The 14,874-nt window shown below is 43.7% G+C and overlaps 1 protein-coding gene and 1 long non-coding RNA gene across 4 annotated transcripts in view; both read left to right on the top strand.

Moving 5' to 3' along the window:
- LOC141370259 (uncharacterized) overlaps positions 1–5,554 on the top strand; it is a 7,158-nt gene extending 1,604 nt beyond the window's left edge. Inside the window, exons 2-3 of the long non-coding RNA XR_012374159.1 lie at positions 1,308–1,348; positions 5,468–5,554. This is a non-coding gene — a long non-coding RNA (uncharacterized lncRNA). The remainder of the gene's footprint in view (positions 1–1,307; positions 1,349–5,467) is intronic.
- A 4,827-nt stretch (positions 5,555–10,381) lies between these two features.
- Positions 10,382–14,874, top strand: part of SAR1B (secretion associated Ras related GTPase 1B) — a 30,952-nt gene continuing 26,459 nt past the window's right edge. The window contains exons 1-2 of one of the 3 annotated variants that reach the window (XM_073878510.1): positions 10,413–10,496; positions 11,040–11,115. The gene's annotated coding sequence lies outside the window, so the exon portion shown is untranslated. Of the gene's footprint in view, positions 10,497–11,039; positions 11,116–14,874 lie in introns of all 3 variants that reach the window. The other 2 variants (XM_025860887.2, XM_025860888.2) reach the window with 2 other exon arrangements.

Raw genomic sequence — 14,874 nt, 5'->3', positions numbered from 1 at the left:
GACCTGGTCTCAAATTTGCTGTAGTTTAATTTTTTCTTTTTCTTTTTCTTTTTAAGATTTTATTTATTTGACAGAAAGACAGCGAGAGAGGGAACACAAGCAGGGGGAGTGGGAGAGGGAGAAGCAGGCTTCCCGCCGAGCAGGGAGCCAGATGTGGGGCTCGATCCCAGGACGCTGAGATCATGACCCGAGCCGAAGGCAATCGCTCAACCAACTGAGCCACCCAGGCACCCCTTTTTCTTTTTAATGCAACTCCTTAATTGGTTGATTGACCTTGGCACAGGAGTTTGATTTGGTTAAATCAAGCTTTCTTTGGACTTTGTTCTGTTTAAGCAATATCTGTGTGTTCAAAGGTAAAAAAAAAAACTAATAGGATTAGCCATTTTAAAATATAAATCACGGGGTGCCTGGGTGGCTCAGATGGTTAAGCATCTGCCTTCGGCTCAGGTCATGATCCTAGGGTCCTGGGATCAAGTCCCGCATCGGGCTCCCTGCTCAGCGGGGAGCCTGCTTCTCCCTCTGCCTCTCTCTCTCTCTCTGTCTCTTATGAATAAATAAATTAAATCTTTAAAAAAAAAACATAAATCATGGTTGGTTAAATAAGGTTAAATAGGGGTGCCTGGGTGGCTCAGATGGTTAAGCGCCTGCCTTCGGCTCAGGTCATGATCCTGATTCCGTGGTCCTGGCTGGGATGGAGCCCCATGTCCAGCTCCCTGCTCTTCAGAAAGCCTACTTCTCCCTCTCTTGCTCCCCCTGCTTGTGTTCTCTCTCTGGCTGTCTCTCTCTCTCTGTCAAATAAAATCTTTAAAAAGAAAACAAAAACTTTCTTTAAAAAATAAATAAGGTTAATAAACATAATATGCTAGTAAGTAAATACTGCTTTTTATAAAATTTGTCCCCCTCCCCACTCCCCCCATGCCGGGTGTTGTTATTATTCCCCAAAAAACTATGGTTAAGTCTTTTCAGGTGTTTTTTACATTTTTAACATAGTTTTAAAATATTGAGGAGAAAAGCAGCATTTGTCATCTGCCCACCCTCAGAGATAATAGGAAATTAAGTTTAAGGAATTGAGGTGAGACAGCATAGTTAAAAAGGTAATTTTCTTTTTAAGTGTCATCCACACATTGTCAAATCCTTCTCTGACTTCTTAAAGTGTGACTGCCTATCAAGGAAAAATTATTAGTGCTATTACCAATTGTTAAGGGTTGATCTTTTTTAGTTAACTACCTGTATCTATCCTACAGTACCATACATTTTTCTAAACTAATGTCAATAATATGTTCTGCCTTTTTATCCTTGTTTTCCAGAACAACAGGACCCTTCTGCCACAGATACACCCTTCATATGTGTATGTATCAGATTTTCTGTACATTATTTTCAAAGCCTTCAACCCTACTTAAGATGATAAACAAACAAAAAAACAGGTGACACTCCAGAGTCTCAGCAAGGAGACAGCACTATACAAAGAATGGTCCATTAAAGTTGATTATTTATTTTAGACCCAAAGAGGTAGACAGGCATTCCTAATAATATTTGCTGACATGCAGAAGTAGACTCAGGCTCACACACTAGGGCCCCTTTGCCTGCCTGCTCATCACTGTTGAATTGTCAGCTGATAAACTGGAACAATTCTGTTTACTTTTTAGAATAGGAGGAACTATTTTAGGTCCTTTAATCATTTAAAAATGTGTTCTAGGGCGCCTGGGTGGCTCAGTTGGTTAAGCGACTGCCTTCGGCTCAGGTCATGATCCTGGAGTCCCGGGATCGAGTCCTGCATCGGGCTCCCTGCTCAGCAGGGAGTCTGCTTCTCCCTCTGACCCTCTTCCCTCTCGTGCTCTCTCTCTCTCAAATAAATAAATAAAATCTTTAAAAAACAAATAAAAATAAAAAATAAAATAAATAAATAAAAATGTGTTCTAGGGGCGCCTGGGTGGCTCAGTCATTAGGTGTCTGCCTTCGGCTCAGGTCATGATCCCAGGGTCCTGGGATCGAGCCCTGCATTGGGCTCCCTGCTCCGCGGGAAGCCTGCTTCTCCCTCTCCCACTCTCCCTGCTTGTGTTCCCTCTCTCGCTGTGTCTCTTTGTCAAATAAATAAATAAAATCTTTAAAAAAAATAAAAGAATAAAAATAAATAAAAATGTGTTCTATTTCAAACAAACAAAAAAAAATGGTTTCAATTACAAACGACAGGTTCTGAAACTCCTGTGACTCCATTTTAAGAACAGTTCCTTTGGCCTCATTTGCCTCTGGCAGGACATCTGTTTGTATCTAAAGTCAGTAGCTCCAAAGCTCCATCACAAGAACACTCATCTCACATCAAGCCAGCAAATCCCATGTTTTCTCTGAAAACTTTTCATCTTTATGTAGTTCTTGCCATTCTCACCGCCCACTGGTTAATTTTCATCATCTTGCAGGGGAACTCCTGGGATAACCTTTCTGATTTGCCTCTCTCCAATCCATCCTACATGTTGAACTGAGCTCCTAAATACTTATTCTCTCTTTATTTTCCTTTACCCCAACACCTACAGGTTGCTCCCCGTGCCTGTTCCATCAAGTTTCTCTGCATGGCTTTTCTCATCTCGCACTGAGTAAAATCCAAAGTCCTACCCAACCTTTGAAGTCCCACGTGACCTAGCCCTGCTCCCTCTCTTCATCTTCCACACTCTCTCATTCACTCCACTGCACACACACTTGCTATTTCTCTACCTACCCAACCACAAGCCTGCCGTTTACGCTTGCTTACTTCTTATCCCTCAGTGCTCTTCCGCAAGATACACAGGTGGCTCAATCTCTCACCCCTTCAGCCTTTATTCAGGTTAACTTATTGTTTACCCCTTCTCTGAACACCCCATACAATAGCATACCCTCCCTGCTCACTCTAACCCTCTTATCTTGCTTATTATTTTCTTTCATAGCACTTCTCATCATTGTTAAAAGCTTAGGGCTATGTTTACCTTTCTTCAGTGGGATAAAATTCTATACATATCCTGCCCATTCTAAGGTATTTTTTTTTTTATTTCATATGTGTCTCATTGTTTAGACAGAGAGTAGAGACCAAGGATGTGTCCTTTTCACATCTGTATTCTCAGCACTTGACTTGGGGCCGCACCTTTAACAGGTGTTCGTTAAATGTTTTTGAATGAATGAATTTAAAGTGTCATCTTTTCCCATCTTCTGAATATTTTGCCTCTCATCAATTCACTACTACAAGTTCATATTTCAAGTATAGCCTAAACCACATTACTAGCACTTGTTTCTAAGTTATGTCTTTAATTCTTTTAGGTTTTGGGCGCCTGGGTGGCTCAGTTGGTTAACCAACTGCCTTGGGCTCAGGTCATGATCCTGGAGTCCCGGGATCGAGTCCTGCATCGGGCTCCCTGCTCGGCAAGGAGCCTGCTTCTCCCTCTGACCCTCTCCCCTCTCATGTACTCTCTCTTTCTCATTCTCGCTCTCTCAAATAAATAAATCTTTAAAAAAAATTCTTTTAGGTTTTTTTTTTTTAAGATTTTTTTAGGGATGCCTGGGTGGCTCAGTTAAGTGTCTGCCTTCGGCTCAGGTCATGATTCCAGGACCCTGAGATCAAGCCCAGCATCAGGCTCCCCGCTCTGAGGGGAGTCTGCTTCTCCCTCTTCTGCTCCCCCTGCTTGTGTTCCCTCTCTTGCTGTGCCTCTCTCTGTCAAATAAATAAATAAATCTTAAAAAAAAAAGATTTTTTAAAATTTATTTGATAGAGAGAGCAAGCACAAGAGGGGGGAGGGGAGGGGAATAGCAGAGGGAGAGGGAGAAGCAGGCTCCCCACTGAGCAGGGAGCTCCATCCTAGGACCCTGGGATCATGACCTGAGCTGACGGCCGATGCTTAACCAACTGAGCCACCCAGGCGCCCCTAATTCTTTTTTTTTTTTAAGATTTTATTTATTTATTTGACAGAGAGAGACACAGCAAGAGAGGGAACACAAGCAGGGGGAGCAGGAGAGGGAGAAGCAGGCCTCCTGCGGAGCAGGGAGCCCGACATGGGGCTCGATCCCAGGACCCTAGGACCACGACCCGAGCCAAAGGCAGACGCTTAATGACTGACCCACCCAGGTGCCCCCAGGTGTCCCTAATTCTTTTAGGTTCTTTTTTTTTTTTTAAAGATTTTATTTATTTATTTATTTGAGAGAGAGAGAATGAGAGATAGCACGAGAGGGAAGAGGGTCAGAGGGAGAAGCAGACTCCCTGCTGAGCAGGGAGCCCGATGCGGGACTCGATCCTGGGACTCCAGGATCATGACCTGAGCCGAAGGCAGTCGCTTAACCAACTGAGCCACCCAGGCGCCCTTCTTTTAGGTTCTTAACTATTATGCTACATTGTATCCCATCTGATATAGACCTAATAGTGTAATAGTGTAATTTGTCAGGCCCCATCTGCCTGAAATATCAAATGCCAATTCATTTTCCTTTCCTAACCCCAAATACCTCCCTCTGTCCCTATACCCTCTACAAACACCCTAGCATCACAATATCAGAGATGCACCTTCTACTCTAAAACCCATCTTTTCATTATATTTTCTGCTGAATGACCTCACCAATTCTTTCATTTGTTGATTAATTAATTTATTCAACAAATATCAAGTGGCTTCCTTATGCCAGGTACTTGCTAAGCACCAAGCAAAAACAGAACAGGACAGACAAGTTCTCTTCCTACTGTGAATTTTACAGTGGAGGAAACAGAAAAGAAAAATGTATATAAATATATAGTTTTAAGTTTAAAATTTGGTCAGTGCTATTGAAGTATTGGTACTGAGACAGAGAATAGCAAGTAAGAGCCTGATTTGGTTAAGATGGTCAGGACAAGAGGTGACATTTAAGTTGTGATCCAAAGGATGAGAAAGCTGCTATACAGAGAGAGAAAATAGGAAGAAGAAGGGCTCTGGCCAAAGGGAACAGCACCTACAAAATGCAGAGGCAGGAATGAACTTGCTATGGTGAGCAAGGCAGAATGGCAAGAGATAAGATTGGAGAATTAGAGGGGGCCAGAGCAATAAGAGTCTTGTATGGCATTGTAAGGAGTTAGGCCTTGGGAAGCAGTTGAAGAGTTGTAAAGAGGGGAGTGATTTGATCCAATTCATGCTTTAAGATGAATGCATGTTAAAAAAAATCTGGGGGGGCCACCTGGGTGGCTCAGTTGGTTAAGTGTCTGCCTTCGACTCAGGTCATGATCCCAGGAGCTCCCTGCTCAGTGGGGAGTCTGCTTCTCCCTCCCTCTGCCTCTTCCCTAGCTTGTGTGTGCTCTTGCTCGCTCTCTCTCTCTCACATAAATAAATAAAATCTTTAAAGAAAATTAAAAAAATCTGGGGTGCCTGGCTGGCTCAGTGGGTGGAGCATGCAACTCTTGATCTTGGGGTGGTGACTTTGAGCCCCACGTTGGGCCTAAAGCTTACTTAAAAAAAAATAATAATCCAACAGCTATGATGATAATTGATTGCAGGGAGAAGAATGGAGTTGCAGTAAACCAGGCCAGCAATGCCAGTAATCTGCAGTGAGGTTGTTATAGTGGAAATAAAAGTAATCCAAGATAAAATTCTGGACTTTGATATCTCCTTTATTTTTGCTACTAACATACTATCAATCATGACATCTTATAGGTTACAATGTTTATAGTTTCTCACACACAACTCCCTATTTCCCTGTTCCAACTGACCCAATCCAGGCCTTTGTTACCATTCACCTGCATGATTGGAGCAGCTTCATTCCTGATCTTGATTTTCAGTCAAGCTGTTCCAATACAATCCTCACAGTGTGGCCAGAGCAAACTTTCAAAAACTACACTGAACATGTTCCAGCTTTACTTGAAACCCTCAAGAGGCTCTATAGTTTAGGAGCCAAGGTCCCCAGCAGTCCAGCCCAAATCTACCCAGTCAAATAATACTTGCATAGTGCTTTTCCCATCTCTCTCCCTTTGTGTATTATTCTCTCTTATACCATCCCTACTGGATATTAATCCCCATTTTACCTATACAGGAACTCTAAGTGGCTAGTGATATTAGAAGCATAGTCTGTGGGGGCGCCTGGGTGGCTCAGTTGTTAGGCGTCTGCCTTCGGCTCAGGTCATGATCCCAGGGTCCTGGGATCGAGCTCTGTATAGGGCTCCCTGTTCCGCGGGAAGCCTGCTTCTCCCTCTCCCACTCCCCCTGCTTGTGTTCCCTCTCTTGCTGTGTCTCTCCCTGTCAAATAAATAAATCTTAAAAAAAAAAAAAAGTATAGTCTGGCTGGAGGTTGTGCTCTTATCTATTATATTTTAGTAAAAATGCATCCATTAAAATTCAGAATTTAGAATACTTAATTACATGGTAAAGCATCTATGACAAATGTTTTGAATTTTAAATGTTTTATAAAACCATGTATAGTATGATTATAATCTAATAAAAGTGGTTTTATCTGTAAGGTGAGACTGGGGGTGATTTTTGTTTGCATGAGGTATTTTTCTGGATTTCCCAAACTTTTTACAATTAGTATGTATTACTTTTATAACAACAATCACCAAAAAGAATGGGGGAAATATGCTATGTAGCCTTTAAGACTCTCCTCAAACACTGGCATCACCGGCCTCTTCACTCCCTCACCACCACCACCACCATTTTGTACATTATTATCCTCTCTCCCCCTACCTTCTTTGAGAGTTAGGTGTGACTTAACACATTTCCCTGCCAAACTGAAAGGTCCTTGAATAAAGATGCTATGTCTTGCTTATTGTCACAACCCTCCATTCCTAGCCATTTTACCATTTCTTGCTGAAGCCAGGAGTTTAGATTTTTTAAGGCTGACTAAAATGCCAGCAATATCAGGGAAAAAAAGCCTATCCAGGATAAGAGCTATAATTTTGAGGAGTCCAGTGAAGTAGTCCTTTCACTACTTAAAAGCAATGGTTAAACCTGTTAACCTCAGGGGTGCCTGGGCGGTTCAGTGGGTTGAGCAACAGACTCTTGATTTCAGGGTCATGGGATCAAGCCCCATGTTGGGCTGCGCACTCGAGCGTGGAGCCTGCTTGGAATTCTCCCTCCTCCCTTTGCCCCTGCCCGCTTGCATGCTCCCTTTTTCTCTCTACAACTAAAAAAAATAATATATATATATTTTTAAACCTGTTAACCTTCAAAATAAAACTGTCCATTATCTTACTACCAAAAAAAAAAAGTCTATTCTGAAATAGCAGAGAACTGCATTTCCAGACACACAAGCTAGGGCTCTGCAAGTCTAGAGAACAAAGGTGAGGACGACCCTTTATAGAGGAACGGCTAAATTGAGAGGACTTTGTTATAAACAAAACGCCCATTGGAATAAACTGGGAGTTCTTTTTTTTTAAGATTTATTTATTTATTTGAGAGAGCGAGAATGAGAGAGAGAGAGTACATGAGAGGGGTGAGGGCCAGAGGGAGAAGCAGGCTCCTCGCCGCCGAGCAGGGAGCCCGATGTGGGACTCGATCCCGGAACTCCGGGATCATGACCTGAGCGGAAGGCAGTTGGTTAACCAACTGAGCCACCCAGGCGCCCTAAACTGGGAGTTCTAAGTGTAGTTGCTTTTCACAGCCTGAGTTGTGACAGTCTCTCATTGGCTGGGCTGCTGCTGGACAAAGAAATTCTTTCCTCCTGCTATGGTAGTAAAATAGTCTTTTTCCTATGGGGAATGCAAGGTAAGTCTCTTCCTGTTGGGGTCTGCAAGGAAGGAAGAGTGGTAGCGTATAAGAGCTCCCACATCTGGCTCCTGACTCCATTTTACTATATACATACGTACATATATATATATATATATATATTTTTTTTTTTTTAAGTAAATTCTGTACCCAACATTGGGCTCTAACTCATGATCCCAAGAACAAGAGTCCCATCCTCCATGGACTGAGCCAGTCAGGCACCCCTCCTGACTCCATTTTAAATGAGATTTCCTTTTATTAATTTTAAGAAATCAAACCGGATTCAAGAGTAGGTAAGTGGGAAAGAGAGTAGAGGGGAACCCAGACTGGAAAAACAAGTTCCTCTAACTCAGATCAATGGACTCTAGTGAAATTCTTCAATCCCTTCAGGACAAAAATGTATCTAGGAGGGGTGGCTCAGTCGGTTAAGTGTCTGCCTTCGGTTCAGGTCATGATCCCAGGGTCCTGGGATTGAGCCCCACATCAGGCTCCCTGCTTGTGCTGTCTCACTGTCAAATAATGAAATCTTTTATAAAAAAGTACGTAGGAGGGGCACCTGGGTGGCTCAGTCGGTTAAGCATCAGCCTTTGGCTCAGGTCATGATCCCAGGGTCCTGGGATCAAGTCCCACATTGGGCTCCTTGCTCAGCACAGAGCCTGCTTCTCCCTTTGCCTGCTGCTCCCCCTGCTTGTGCTCTCTCTCTCTGACAAATACATAAAATATTTTTAAAAATACATAGGAGTCCTTCATTTATGAATGGATCAATTGCTCATATGTATTGAGCACCTATTATATGCCAAGCACTGAAAATACGTTCAAGAGAAGAAAAGACAGATATGGTTCCTGACCTCAGGAGGCTTACAGAATGTCTATTGGGAGAGACTCTACACAAATAATCACATAGTTACTTGGACAATTATAAGGTAACTTGAATGATAATAGGCTAATTGTACAGTTGCTGGGGAAACCCAGTTTGGGAGGGAGTTTTGTTTATGTTTTGTTTTTTTAAAGATTTTATTTTTTTATTTGAGATAGAGGGAGGGGGAAGGAGGGGGAGAGGGGGAGGGGGAGGGAGAGAATCTCAAGCAGACTCCCCACTAAGCATGGAACTCTACGTGGGGCTGGATCTCAAAACCCTGAGATTTTTTTTTTTTTTAAGATTTTATTTCTTTAACAGAGAGACACAGCTAGAGAGGGAACACAAGCAGGGGGAGTGGGAGAGAGAGAAGCAGGCTTCCCGCGGAGCAGGGAGCCTGATGCGGGGCTCGATCCCAGGACCCTGGGACCACGGCCCGACCCGAAGGCAGACACCCAACGACTGAGCCACCCAGGTGCCCTCAAACCCTGAGATTTTGAGCTGAGCTGAAATCAAGAGTGGGAAGCTTAAAGGACTGAGGTTTTAATGAAAGAGGGCTATTTGTGCTGAGACCTGAAGAGTGTATATTTATGACATAGGGAGGTGGAGAGGAGAGGTTTAGAAAATTTGTTCTGGCAGAAGAAATGGCAAATATGAAGGGAAGACACATGGGCTAAGGCATTTCCTGAGACTGCAGCAGAAGGAGGGAGATCCAGCAGAGCAAGTTATAGGTTTTTCTTCTGTTGAATAATCCATTCTTTAACCCCCAAACAGCTCCTCCTTCTGTCCCTCTGACCTAGAAACCTGGCTTGAGAGCAATCTTGACAGCATCACACTTCCATTCAAGGCACCCAAATATTCTTATTTAAACACATTGAAAGGGAGCGCCTGGGTGGCCCAGTTGGTTAAACATCTGCCTGTGGCTCAGGTCATGATCCCAGGGTCCTGGGATTGAGCCCCACATCAGGCTCTCTCCTTAGCAGGAAGCCTGCTTCTCCCTCTCCCACTCCCCCTGTTTGTGTTCTCTCTCTTGCTGTCTCTCTCTCTGTCAAATAAATAAATAATCTTAAAAAAATAAAAAATAAAGCTCAAAACCTAGCATCCAACCCATTATCTGGCACATAATTATGTTTTGTAAATTACTTAAGAATTCAAGAAACAGGTGTACTTTGAAAATATATTTTTTTAAATACATTTTTAGGGGCGCCTGCGTGGCTCAGTCATTAAGCGTCTGCCTTCGGCTGTCATGATCCCAGGGTCCTGGGATTGAGCCCCGCTTCGGACTCCCTGCTCAGCTGGGAGCCTGCTTCTCCGTCTCCCACTCCCCCTGCTGTGTTCCCTCTCTCACTGTGTCTCTCTCCGTCAAATAAATAAAATCTTTAAAAAAATAAAATAAAATAAATGCATTTTTAGGGGGCCTAGGTGGCTCAGTTGGTTAAGCGACTGCCTTCGGCTCAGGTAATGATCTTGGAGTTCCAGTATGGAGTCCCGCACTGGGCTCCCTACTCTGCGGGGAGTTGGCTTCTCCCTCTGGCCCTCCCCCCTTCATGTGCTCTCCCTCTCTCTCAAATAAATAAAATCTTAAAAAAAAAATAAAGTGCATTTTTTAAAAAACGGATGTCATAGATAATTTTCCCAAGCTACAGACTCGCGTTTCCTTCTCTGCCTAGGCCCTCGGGTCCCTGAAGCCCCTTCCCGCGGACGTGGGGAGACCAGCTTGCTGAAAGGCTGGCTCCAGCCAGCAAGCGCGCTGAGCCTGGGGTTTGGCGGCGGAACCGCGGGGAGGCGGAACTTTGGGCTCGTGGAACTGTGGCCCTGCGGACGCCAGGAGGGAAGCATTCCCCCCTCCCCCGCCCCCGGCCCGGAAGGAGCTGATGGGAGCTGGGACATCGGCAGCCATAGCGCTTTCCAGTTCGAACTAGACGGGTGTAGGGCGGTCGCCAGGTGAGGAATTGCGATCTCTCCATTCGCAGGTGAGTGGAGGTCTCTTCTCCCGGTAGAACCGGCAGGCGGCAGCTGTGGATCCCAGGGAAGGTGCACTTTTCGGGCCTGAGCCCACCGGGGCCCCTGCTTGTGGCCAGGCGAGGAAGGGGTCCCTGTTTTCCTCTCCGGAGTCAGGCGGCACTAAGAGGAACGGGTTCGTTTCCCGCTCTGCGGTGGTCGCCGTGAGAGTCCTCTGGATAGTACACCTGCTGCTGTCAAACGGTGTCATTTCAGAAAAGAATGAGCTGACTATAAGCCGCAGATAAGCCCTTCCTTCCCCTCAGCCTCAGTTCCCTCACCTGATCAGGTGAAGGCGGCGGGGATCATTGACAGCTCAAGACCCTGTGACGCGGTGTTTTCAGTTCTCCCAATTAGTGTGGCGGCAAAGTGAGCTTCCTTACTAGTAGAAGTTAACGTTTGGCCATAGCCCAAGTCCCAGCTGAGTGGGAGAAAAGATAAACTGGTTGGGGGAAAACTAATGATTTTTAAATTGTTCCAAGATTTTTGAACAATATAGAAATTTGTTTTGACAGCAGCTGAAACTCTGACCTCATTGGCCCGAAGAACCAAACTCATTAGGAATGTATTTGGTACATTGGGCAAAACGAGGTGAGGGAATCCTTTTAACTTGAAAAATTAAACCTAGTATTATTTGCATATTTACCTGTCAAGCTCACTATTACCACGTGTCTTACTCTGAAGAATATCCTAAGTTCAGTGTTAAAATACCAGCTAAGGGTATGAAAGAAGGGGCGCCTGGGTGGCTCAGTCGGTGAAGCGTCTGCCTTCGGCTCAGGTCATGATCCCAGAGTCCTGGGATTGAGTCCCGCGTGGGCTCCCTGCTCAGCGGGGAGTCTGCTTTTCCCTCTGCCTCTTCCCCTGGCTTGTGCGTGCTCTCCCTCAAATAAATAAAATCTTAAAGAAAAAAAGAGTATGAAAGAAAAGGAAACATTTACTGTCTCCTGTTTGTGAGGTGCTAGCCATTCGCACAACAATTCATTAAGGAAGGTAATGGTATCTCTATTTTACAGATGGGGAATAAGGGGAGACTTACAATTTGTCAATAATTAGTGGTGCTGACATAGCAAAGCAATGTGTATATCTAATACTGTTTTGAGGATTTACATTCATTACCAAAATATTTGGAACTTTAAAAACTAATCTTATAGTTCAGTGGCATTTTCTGAGTTTGCAGAAAAGGACTGTTTTGCCTTTATTTTAGAAATGTTAGAGAAGCATTGTTAATCATTACAAAGATGAGCAGTTGAAAAAAGTACATTTTAATCATCCTTTCCTTGCACTTCAAGCAGGAATTGAGACAAAAGATTAGGCTATCAGAAATGAAAATCACTACCACATTATTTGAAGTTTATAAATCAGAATTCTGTATAATGATTATTTCTCCACCCTCTTCTTTGAGTATACTTGGTTGATACTCATTTAAATTACTTCTCTGTGGGCGCCTGGGTGGCTCAGTCGGTTAAGCGACTGCCTTCCGCTCAGGTCATGATCCTGGAGTCCCGGGATCGAGTCCCACATCGGGCTCCCTGCTCGGCGGGGAGTCTGCTTCTCCCTCTGGCTCTCTTCCCTCTCGTGCTCTCTATCTCTCATTCTCTCTCTCTCAAATAAATAAATAAATAAAATCTTTAAAAAAAATGATTTCTCTGCAAAACATAACTAAGCAAACACCTTTAAAATCATGCATTTGAAAAATTTCTCTTGTAAGTGATGAACCACTGAATTCTTCTGAAACCAATATGCACTGTATGTTAACTAACTAGAATTTAAATAAAAATTTAAAAAAAAGAAAACTTTCTCTTTGTTCTGTGTAACTTTTAAAATAATTTCAATTAAGAGTATTATAAGGGGGAGGGGGCGCCTGGGTGGCTCAGTCCTTAAGCGTCTGCCTTCAGCTCAGGTCATGATCTCAGGGTCCTGGGATTGAGCCCCGCTTCGGGCTCCCTGCTCAGCCGGGAGTCTGCTTCTCCCCCTCCCCCTGCTTGTGTTCCCTCTCTCACTGTGTCTCTCTCTGTCAAATAAATAAATAAAATCTTAAAAAAAGAGCATTTTAAGGGGGCTTCTGGCTTGCTCAGTCAGGGGGGAATGCTACTCTTGATCTTGGGGTCATGAGTTCAAGCCCCATGTTGGGCCTAGAGCTTTTTAAAAAAAAGTATTTTAAGGATTGAATTTGTCACTGTTTATATCAATTCTCATTTTCCTTTTTTTTTTAGATTTTATTTATTTATTTGACAGAGAGAAACAGCGAGAACAGGAACACAAGCAGGGGGAGTGGGAGAGGGAGAAGCAGGCCCCCTGCTGAGCAGGAAGCCTGATGTGGGGCTCGATCCCAGGACCCTGGGATCATGACCTGAGCCGAAGGCAGACGCTTAAAGACTGAGCCACCCAGGCGCCCCTCGGTTTTCACTTTCTTAATTCAGTACAGGCAAGTTCAGTACTTAGACTCACAACAACCTTATTCATAATATAGCGTTCTTTCCCCCTTCTCTTACTCTTAAAAAAATCCTATTTATATTTGTCACAGATTTAACCTTTCAATTGAGTGTCATTTTTGCCTAAAGGAAACTTGAGTTTGTACTTTTGGTTGATTACATGAACCCAAAGGTCTAATTCCATTACTATGATTGCTATGCATTCAATCATAAAATGTTTTTTTGAGTTTTGTATTTGCATCACTATTTCAAAACTTTAAAGGCTATAGAAAGAAAATCTAAGAATTTTAGGGGAAAATATTTATAAAGTCAGCACTGTCTTGAAACATTTAACATTATTACTTTCCATCCTTGGTAATACACATGGCCTTGCTGAAATTCTATAAAACATGGTCAAGCAGAATTTGGTCTCATATTTCTAGTACTATTTGAATTTGTTTTTTTTTTTTTAAAGATTTTGTTTATTTATTTGAGAGAGAGAATGAGAGAGAGAGTACATGAGGGGGGGGGAAGGTCAGAGGGAGAAGCAGACTCCCCACTGAGCAGGGAGTCCGATGCGGGACTTGATCCTGGGACTCCAGGATCATGACCTGAGCCGAAGGCAGTCGCTTAACCAACTGAGCCACCCAGGCGCCCCTAGTACTATTTGAATTTGAAAGAGAAGTGTGCATAATTTCTAAATGAGCATAATTTCTAAATAAGGTAGCTTACTGATCTTATGGAATTATATACATTTTTATCATAAACCTGATGAAGATGGGTAGAAAATTATGATTAATCTTTTCTAGTAAATATCTTTACCTAGAGTTGAAGGAAACTATTCATCTTTACCTAGAGTTGAAGGAAACTATTCAAACTATTCTGGTGACAGTCAATGACAATGTTGTTAATATTTAAAGTAAAGACATTCATGGGACCCCTGGGTGGCTCAGTCGGTTGGGCGTCTGCCTTTAGCTCAGGTCATGATCCCAGGGTCCTGGGATCGAGTCCCACATCGGGCTCCGTGCTCCCTTCTCCCTCTCCCCCTGCTGCTCCCCCTGCTTGTGCTCACTCGCTCTTTCTCTCTGATAAATAAATAAAATATTAAAAAAATAATTTTTTTTTTTTTTTGGCCTGGGTGGCTCAGTCGTTAAGCATCTGCCTTCGGCTCAGGTCATGATCCCAGGGTCCTGGGATCAAGCCCCGCATCAGGCTCCCTGCAACGCGGGAGGCCTGCTTCTCCCTCTCCCACTCCCCCTGCTTGTGTTCCCTCTCTCGCTGTGTCTCGCTGTCAAATAAATAAATAAAATCTTTAAAAATAAATAAATAAAGACATTCATGAAAAATATTAAAAACTTCTTGGGGCGCCTGGGTGGCTCAGTCGTTAAGCGTCTGCCTTCGGCTCAAGTCATGATCCCAGGGTCCTGGGATCGAGCCCCGCATTGGGCTCCCTGCTCCTCGGGAAGCCTGCTTCTCCCTCTCCCACTCCCCCTGCTTGTGTTCCCTCTCTCGCTGTGTCTCTCTCTCTCAAATAAATAAGTAAAATCTTTAAAAACAAACAAATAAATAAATAAAATCTTAAAAAAAAATTCTTCATATTGGGGCGCCAGGGTGACTCAGTCGGTTAAGCGTCTGACTGTTGATTTCGGCTTGGGTTGTGAAATCGAGCCCCGAGTTGGGCTCAGCTCTGGGTATGGAGCCTGCTTAAGATTCTTTCTCCCTCTCCCCATCCCTCTTTCTCTCTCTCCCCATCTCTCTCTCAAAAAATTTTTTTTCATATTAGAATACTGAAATCTTTCAATTTTTTTTTTAAGATTTTATTTATTTGACAGAGACAGAGAGAGAGACAGCGAGAGAGGGAACACAAGCCAGGGGAGTGGGAGAGGGAGAAGCAGGCTTCCCGCTGAGCAGGGAGCCCGATGCGGGGCTCGATCCCAGG

This window comes from Callorhinus ursinus, unplaced genomic scaffold, assembly GCF_003265705.2.
Source record: "Callorhinus ursinus isolate GAN/ISIS: 27379988/994484 unplaced genomic scaffold, GSC_fseal_2.0 scaffold30, whole genome shotgun sequence".
NCBI classification, from domain to species: Eukaryota; Metazoa; Chordata; class Mammalia; order Carnivora; family Otariidae; genus Callorhinus; species Callorhinus ursinus.
The sequence above is the reverse complement of the archived record's forward strand: the minus strand, read 5'-3'. Positions and strand labels throughout refer to the sequence as shown.